Below are 9440 nucleotides of genomic sequence, written 5' to 3'. Positions count from 1 at the left end.
TCTGTAGCAACAAAAATAAAAAGTGAAATTTATGGCTTTTAAATCTCGGACAAAAAGCTAGCTGACACTATATTAGTTTCAACTCTTTACTTAACAGTGAATTGCCTGCATCAAAGATTTACTGCAGCTGCAGAGAATACAAATTTAAGATTTTAGAAATACTTCAAGTATTTTAGCGTCTAGCTCACATGTGTGTCAAGCAGATGGCCATTGTTTGAGCAGAAACACAAGAGGAGAGGACAGATATACTCCCAAGTTTGGTCACATTTATTCACAACTCCAACTATAGGGGAAGAGACAATATTTAAGAATGTGATAAACAGAATTATTTACCAGTCCTGTATAAGTGATTGCAGCTCTCTGATTGGCTGATTTAAAAAGTTCTGGAAACAATATAATCTATATTGGCCAGTGGTTATTATCATGAGCAATAATCCTAATTTTTATCAGCTCCTATGACAATTATGGTAGAGCTCGGGACCTATTCTGACACCACATTACTTCAGTCACTTGTATCATTTGTATCATTTGTATCAATTGTAGTGTAAGTGTCTGTGCGTGCACGTATGTGCTTATAAGGCCACACTCGGTAATAATTTCCAGCCATATGACAGCAGCCTATAAAAAAAAATAATCCCGTAGACATCCGGAGCAACGATTCACACCATCGCTGAGCCTGACCACCTGATCCGTTGTCTTTATGATTGGCATAGGTTGCTGGTTATGAGCGGCTAATTCACACTAAAGTCTGTCTCAAGTCTAGAATGATTGGGCAAGTCTACATTGCCTTTGCTCTCTGAAATTAAGCATTGTTCTGGGCTCTATTTGGATTTTTTAAATTTTAATTTGGCAGATACATATTTTGAAACAAGATAAATTTATTTCCGAGGCTAAATGTCAGTCTAATAACCATCTGCAAAATTTCAGCACAATTAAAATCTCAATTCGTTTTTCACACTAATAGGGTTTGATCGTTTGGAAGGGCCAACACACAGTAACCAATTCTATATCCCACTTCATAGCTGGCGACAATTTGCTGGAGATTCAAATTATGGCTAATCAGTCACTCTTGGATGAATGTTGTCCTTTGCCTCTGCCTAAGGCATGCTCAATAAACACATTACCCTATGGGCTGGTGCCGTTCCCGGATCCAGATGGTCTCGGCAGCGGCTGCAGGAAGCACAAGGAAGAGCTTTTCGGCTTTTTCAAGGATGGATGGATTATTTTCAGGAGAAAATTCCAAATATATTTCAAAAGAATTTTGTACTTTGAAGATTGGTGTAGGTTGATGTGTAGATCAGGGTTCACTGGTACTGAGCCAGAGCTGTGGTGAAATGTATGGTGGTATGAGATCTGGGTTGTGTCACTTCCTGTGCCAGTGAAGACAAAGTGATAATGTGATATTGTAGTTTGTTGCGTAATTAGACCAGGATCAGACAAACCATTGTTGAATGGTAAGAGAGAAGCCACACAATTGGCCAGAGTGAGTGAGTGAGATGGGTTCATCACTGCTTTGAACAGTACTATATCAGTGCATGTCAGCTTGATTACGGTGCTGACAAACCTAGAAACAAAACTGGACAAACTGTGATTCAAACCCACGATCATGGGTTTCTCGGGCCTGCCAAGGGACACAACTCACAGAGAATCATGGTGCCTCAGACAACTAGGCCCCCACAAGCGCCACCCCACCCCACCCCTCCCCCAAACTAAGGATCATAGAGAAGGCAAAACTGGAATATAAAACAACAATCAATGGCTCCTGGCAAGGCTAAGGGACACAACTTCCACAGTAAACAACGGCTTGTCCACCGGGCTACCTTTTCCTGACCTAAGTCACTTTTATGTCAAGTACGAGATAACCTAGCACCATATCTTCTATCGAATGCCTCAGGGTGTTGCACTAAGTGATATTTGCACTGCAACCCTTTTAACCATGCCTTCTGTCGCACCATGCACTTACACACACAACAATCCCCCTGAAAAACATGATCCAGGTGCATGCAGACCTGTGTTTAAATGATGGTGTGGTTGACATCCAAGTATAGTAGACAAACAAATATGATAGGTGTAAGAAAATCATATCCCTTTCACATCAACCTCCCAATATCTGTACGAGCGAATTTAATTGAATTGCACATAACTAACTTATCCGATAATCGTTGCAATGAATAAGACATAGGGTCCCAAAACATTCCAAGTTCACACACAAAAGTGTGAAGCAATCCTCAAGTTTCGGTGCACGCATATGGCCAGCCCCTACATGTAAACACCGGCCATCAATAAAATCAGTACAACACAAGTCTCTAATGACCGCTCTGCATGTCAATCGGACAATGGCATGCTCAAAGTGGACATTCAAGACACACACGAGTAAATCAGATCGTTAACGACTGACCTACGCGGCAAGGTCTGGTATTGACCCTCTACTTCATTAGCAACAGGAGTCGATCGCTTATCTTCGTCATACATATGTATACCTAATGGCTTATTAATGACAGTGTCCACTGCTTGGTCAGCCTAATACATACACCACATTACAGACGGGGTCAAGCCCAAGCAATCTGGACGAATAGTAGGCGTAGTAATGGATGATCCATCGCCTGACAAGGTCAGCCGTCTCCCTCTGGGATTTCAAAACAGCGAGTGAGGGTGAAGCGGTGTTCATAATTATTTAGAGTGAGTGAGTGAAATGGGTTTAATTCTGTTTGAAGGAGTATTCCATTTATATCAAGCTGTGTCCCCTTGATGTTGGAGTGAGAGAGTTAATATTTAACGTCACATTGGCAATATTTCAGACATATCGTGACGAGAAGTTATACATTAAGTGAGTGAGTGAGTGTTATGGTTTAAAGATGGTTTAAAGCCGCTTTTAGCAATATTCCAGCAATATCACGGCGGGGGACACCAAAAATGGGCTTCACACATTGTACCCATGTCGGGAATCGAACCCGGGTCTTCAGCGTGACGAGCGAACGCTTTAACCACTAGGCTACCCGACCGCCCCTTATACATTATGAATACATACATTTAGATAAAATAAAATCCTGTGATTGGTGGACAGTAAATGACAGATGTCATGATACATAATAAAAAAGGGCTATAGATCGCAGCAGCTGAAGGTAGATCACTATGCTAGGGTCCATGGGGACTTACAGTACAGGGTGCATGGGGACTTACACTACCTTTGCTACCTGCATGGACCACAGCCGGACTTGTTGTTGGAGATGAGGTGAAATCGGGTTTAATGTCGCGTCCAAGATTATTGCACTTCTATAGCGATGTGCATGCATGTGTGTGTCTTAGTGTGTGTGGCTGCTTGTACTAGAACGGACTGATGCCGATTTATAGTGCCAGCTAACTGAGATACCATGCCGCAGTTTAACATGAATACCCCACTCAGACACCTGGCCATGGTGTTTTTTTATAAAATTTACCAATTCTCATTTAATTTATATATATAACATCCAATTCTTTTATATGACTATAGTTAATGTGTAATGTTATTTTTTCAGTAAATATTAGAGTAAGTGAGTGAGAATGGTTTTACGACGCTTTAAGCGGGGACACCAGAAATGGGCTTCACACATTGTACCCATGTTGGGAATCAAACCAGGGTCTTCGGCGTGATGAGCAAACGCTTTAACCATTAGGCTACCTGACGGGCACCAGTAAATATACGAACATAGCAGGCCCTAATACTGCAGTGTCGCATGACACTGAACAACAGAGCCAGTAGCATGCAAGACAAAATCACAACCCAAACTACCAGAGTTGAATAATGTGCTCCCTGATTTCATAAAACTTAAAAATATCTTAGTTGCCAACTACATCCTTAAAATAAGATTTGTTCAGAACTAATACTTTTTTACATCTGAAATCAACCCTCGGAAAAACATTTAAAAAAACATACTTATTGAAATCAAAAGAACTACTTCCAATGCCTGATCTGGAAGGTCAGATCTTAATCACTAAAGATGTATTTCCATGTCAATTCAATACCCTTATGTCACCCCCTTCCCTAAATCTTCACAAAATAGGGAGAGATGACTTTTAACTTGTAAGTATTTCTTCATGTTGGAGAGAATATGTGATACAACATCCTTCCCCAAATCTGTGTTTGGGTGCGAGAGCTGTTTATCAGATTTCCTGCTTGTGTTAGGGTTAACATGGAATTAACATGGCACTGCCACGGAGCTTCAAACACTACAACACTGCGTAATCTAATGACACAATTAGGGCAGTGGATTCACTCTCTTGGCAACAAACTATACCCCTATAAAAATGTTTCAAACTCCAGCTTCTGACATAATTCTTGTGAATATGAGATTATTGCCGGGACTGAGCGGGTATGACATGTGTGTGCTGCATTATTGAGTTGACAGCGCCCCCTAGCGCTCATTACTGACCGCCAAAGTATCTCCGGGGAAGGATATTTTCTTCAATTACACAATATGCGAAGTAACTGCAATTAATATTTCATAACCAAAACTGCAATAAAAATGCTTTACGACTGACTGCAGCAGTGAAACTTGAAGTTTTCTCTAACTGGTCCGATTGTACATCTGTAATGAGAGAGCTTCATATGAAACACTTGCATTCACTTGCCAAGTAGTTTCTGTGAAAGAACAAAACAGCTCTCTAATAGCTCTAATCGCTCTCAAACACAGCCACGTGATGCCAAATGGCCACCAGAAAGGTTTGTTATTGAAGGCAATATTACAGATTTAGACAATTACAATCAACCACTTGCCATTACACATCAAAAACTATACCCAATCATAAAGGTCATACAAAATATGAAATGGGTGGAAACAAAATGAAATACCACATAAAAACTCTTTTGTTTGTTTCAAAGATTTATAAAAAAACATGCAAAGCCATGATTTCTTTTAATTTACTACTAGGCCACAATAATTTCGTAACCATATTATTTTTCATATGTTTATCCAAATGCAAGTGGGGGGATTTTGTTTTTATATTTTTCTATCTCTTAAAACACTATCACAACAGGAAGCACCAAAGTCTATTTCTGCCATAATCTTCGAATCAGGTTTGACAAACAACTTGGGGAACCTCAAGACAATTTAACCTTTGGGACAAAATAAATTAACGATTAGACTTTCAACAGCAACAAAAACTGCTGTGAAGGCAGTAGTTATTTCTTTATTTATTTTTCCCATACAACCTGCAGTTTGAACAAGTTCAAGACATCTGTGAAAAGTTACTGCATACATTTGGGAAACACACAAAGCAGGGATATTTTGTTGGACTATGTATGTTTTTTTCTAAATCAAAAGAGACAACATACATAGCAACTTTCTTCATCTGTTTGTTTGGTAATTTTGGTTTGGTCTGTTTGTTGTTAACGTCGCACTCACAAATATTCCAGCTATATGACAGCAGTCTGTAAATAATCGAGGCCAGACATTCCAGTGACCGACATCATGAGCACCAATCTATGCAATTTGGATACAATGACATGCACAACCAATCACGAGCCTGACAACCTGATCCAGTTAGTCACCCTTTACAAGAAGCTGAACACAATTCTAACCCATATTGAGGTGGATGGGGTTGAACATGTATTATATATAGATCATGGCCTTAAGGTAAAATAAACCCTCAAAATATAGCTGCCATGGAAGTAAAGTCTGCCACCCCTGTAATGGACCATATTTGCCAACAACAGGAATTTAGGCAAATCTTAATCTAGATGTGTGGACAGTTTGCACCTGTCCTTACTTCCGACTCTGACTCTGATCTCACAGCTCCAGTTATATCATGACATCAGATTCATATGGTGCATGAAAAGTTAAGGGTTTGGTCAAACCTAAGAGCATTGGTATGGTGGTGACAGACCAACCATTAGCCTTGCCCCAAGGCTGTAGTTAAAGATAAGTCCATGGATGTGTAGCAATTCTATCTTCCTTATAGGCAAGTCTAGACACTGGGAACTCCAGTCTCTTATAGGGACAACTTGTTCTTATTATTTACATAATCTAGAAACTATGATTTAAACTAATAAATATTGCCTTAGAGACTTGTTCAAGTCTAACCAAGCATCAACTCTAACATTAAGGGAATCAAGCCTATGACCAACCGATACCACACAGTATTCACACAGTGCCAGTGGATATGAAAATAAAATCAGCCTGTATGTCGTGAAATAAAGTTGGTGCAGGCAAACCATCGGCAGACTGATTGAGTGCTATCTGATTCAATCAGCGTTGGAGTGAGTGAGTTTCGTTTAGTGCCGCTTTTAACATTATTCCAGTTATATCACAGTGTGTCAGCCTTTTGTGGGAGGAAAGCCCGAAGTGATGCAGGACTCCCACTTTAACCATTTTGGTGGAACCCACAAGCATGGGGATGGTGCTGACAAACCTAGAACATAACTGGGGAAACCATGATTCAACATTATGATGAAAGGTTTCTGGCAGAGTGAGTGAGTGAGTGAGTGAGTGAGTGAGTGAGTGAGTGAGTGAGTGAGTGAGTGAGTGAGTGAGTGAGTGAGTGAGTGAGTGAGTGAGTGAAGTTCTGGCAGAGTGAGTGAGTGAGTGAGTGAGTGAGTGAGTGAAGTTCCATGCTGATTACACCAATAAATTGTGCCAAGTGGGAATCAAACACGAGTCTCTAGTGTGATGAGAGACTGCTATAACCACAGAGCCAGGGAGTGAGTGAGTGAGTTGGGTCTTAATGCTGATTTTAACAGTATTCAAGTTATATCACGGCAGTCAGCTTAATGTGGGAGGAAAGCCCAAAGTGATGCAGGTCTCAGACGCTTACCACTTTGGTGAAACACGAGCACGGGTATGGTGCTGACAAATCTAGAAACATAATCGGGGCGAAGCGGGATTCGAACCCAAAATCATGGGTTTCTGGCATGCACAATGAATGCAGCAAGGGATGCACATTGAATTTCACCGTGTCATCTTATTTAGCATGACACCAATGAGACCACCTCTATGCCCAAATATCACACTTTCAATTCAATATGATTGTGTTAACATGCTATGGGACTATTTCCTGTCACAGCACCGGATATGGTAAATGACCCACCTGTGTCTCACAAAACAACAAATCTGTCACAACACATATCACTGCAGAACCCAGACCAATCCAAGAACATAGTCACTGGCACCATTCTTCTTTATTTAATTATCAAACTGTTCGGTAACAAATGAAATATTCAGTACCACTTCAAAGACCACCAGAACAGCTGATGGAGATCTTGAACAGCTACATGTGGACTGTTGTGTGAAGTTGTGAAGACAATGACACCACAGTCCATTGTTTCAAGGGCCTTTGACCAACAATCTGACAGATGGCACAATCAACATAAACAGATAATGGCTACACTCACAACACACTAATTTCAGATATGGAAACTGTTTCTCTACAAATAGTATGGTTTTCGTTCAGCAATATTCTGCCTTGCCACAGCAGGACACGCCTTGCTCCAAGGCAGTACTGAAAGAAAAGTCCATGGATGTGTAGTTATTCTACCCTGCTAACAGGCAAGTCCAGATATGTGGACTCCAGTCTGTTATAGGGGCAACTCGTTCTTATTATTTACATAATCTGGAACTTATGATTTAAACTAATAATCATTGCCTTAGAGACTTGTGCAAGTCTAGACACAGACGACAATGTAGTGGTGAATCTAAACCTGGTCTTTGGAAAAGAATGATCACTACTCTGGAAACATGTAGCTTTCAGCATCCTGTTAGTTTATTATCTATAATTTCAGCAATATTTCAGCTAATTTTCAGCAATATTTCAGCTGTATATGACAGAAGCCTGTAAACACTTGAGTTTGGACCAGACATCTAATGATTGATGTTATGAGCAACTATTATTACCGTCTGTGTAAGATGACATACAACAACCAAGTCAATGAGCTGACCACCAGATTTGGTCACCTCTTGCGACCAGCATGGGTTGCAGGGGACCTATTGTTACTGGAATACTGATGGGGTCATCGTTGTGTAACAAACCAAACTCGGCTGGTATGGACATCATGACGTCATTGTGTATGACGTGACTTCACACTGATTGTCACACTTGACCCAGTGATCCATTCACATAATTTTCACTGCAATTTTGCCTGTTTCTGTTAATTCAAACAATCGAGACCGGTCGGTTGGTTATTCTCTGGCATTAACGTTTTATATTCACATTTGTCAGGATCAGGGTGTAAAGGACAAGACGAGCTGAAAGACAGTGTCATGTTTAAACTCAGCGGCGTATACAATGTGAGTGATTTGGGTTTAAAGCCGCTTTTATCATTATTCCAGTTATATCATGGCGTGTCAGCTTAATGTGTGAGGAAGCCCCAAGTAATGCAGGTCTCAGACATTTACCACTTTGGTGAATCACATGAGCACAAGTACCGTGCTGATAAACCTAGAAACATAATCGAAGCCAACCAGGATTCGAACTAGAATTGGTCTTCAGCAACCCATGCTTGCCCTTAAAGGCGGCTATGCTTGTTGTAAGAGGCGACTAACGGTATCAGGTGGTCAGGCTCGCTGACATTGCTGATGCATGTCATCGTATCCCAATTGCATGGATCAATGCTCATGATGTCAATCACTGGACCGTCTGGACATAAAATCTGTTAAAGGGTGTACGCAAACATTCAGCTTATAAAAATAGGCTGAGGGTCATAACTAAACTTTCAACCTGTGAAATCAGTCAAGGGGTGCAAAAACTTTCAGTTCCAAAAATCCCATACACCTTTTACTAACACATGTAATTCATATCTTCATATTAATACCAAGCTACTTGACTAACACTCTCCTAAACTTTCGGTAAAAACTATCTAAAAAAATAAATCCACAGTTTGCAGGATTACCAAGCTGAAGCTCACTGCCCTGTGAAAACCAAACCAACTGACAAAGCTTATCAATGGGAATGGTAAAAACTTTCAAACAGGCAGCAAGGATTAGTGAGTCACATGAGACAGTTTCTACCAAATACAGTAGATATAAATCCTGTACAATTTATGTACGAACATATAACAGCTGTACTTTCCCATAAAGCATGACGGCCATCAACAACTTCTCCATGCAACGCTGGAGGGAATTCACACATGCCTTCAACCAGCATAAAATTGTCTGCCCCTCCCGACAAGCAGTTCAATATGTGAAGGCAATCACCCAAATGGGTCACTCGGTTAGTAATAATGTACTTACACAATGGGTTCTGCTCCTCAAACTGCAGCAGCAGCAGATCTGGAATGACGAAGGAAACATAATTATTATACATCAATGCCTCAACCTAATATGTAGCACATGATTTAATGACATACAAGATAGCTACACAATAAATCACATAGAACAATGAAGAATGATGCAAGGTTCTATCATGACGTCATTTCTGGAAATATGCGCTCACAGCTTGATGATGTCATGTATTGGACGACATTATTTTTT

The 9440-nt window shown here is 40.4% G+C and overlaps 1 protein-coding gene across 1 annotated transcript in view; it reads right to left on the bottom strand.

The window, feature by feature from the left end:
• The window catches only part of LOC124133063 (plexin A3-like), a 223721-nt gene extending 214482 nt beyond the window's left edge, over nt 1-9239 (bottom strand). The window contains exon 1 of the mRNA XM_048401776.1: nt 9201-9239. The gene's annotated coding sequence lies outside the window, so the exon portion shown is untranslated. The remainder of the gene's footprint in view (nt 1-9200) is intronic.
• Nucleotides 9240-9440: the final 201 nt, after the last annotated feature.

This window comes from Haliotis rufescens, unplaced genomic scaffold (assembly GCF_023055435.1).
Source record: "Haliotis rufescens isolate VD_foot unplaced genomic scaffold, xgHalRufe1.0.p SCAF_23, whole genome shotgun sequence".
Lineage (NCBI taxonomy): Eukaryota > Metazoa > Mollusca > Gastropoda > Lepetellida > Haliotidae > Haliotis > Haliotis rufescens.
This window is presented reverse-complemented; position numbering and strand designations above follow the sequence as displayed.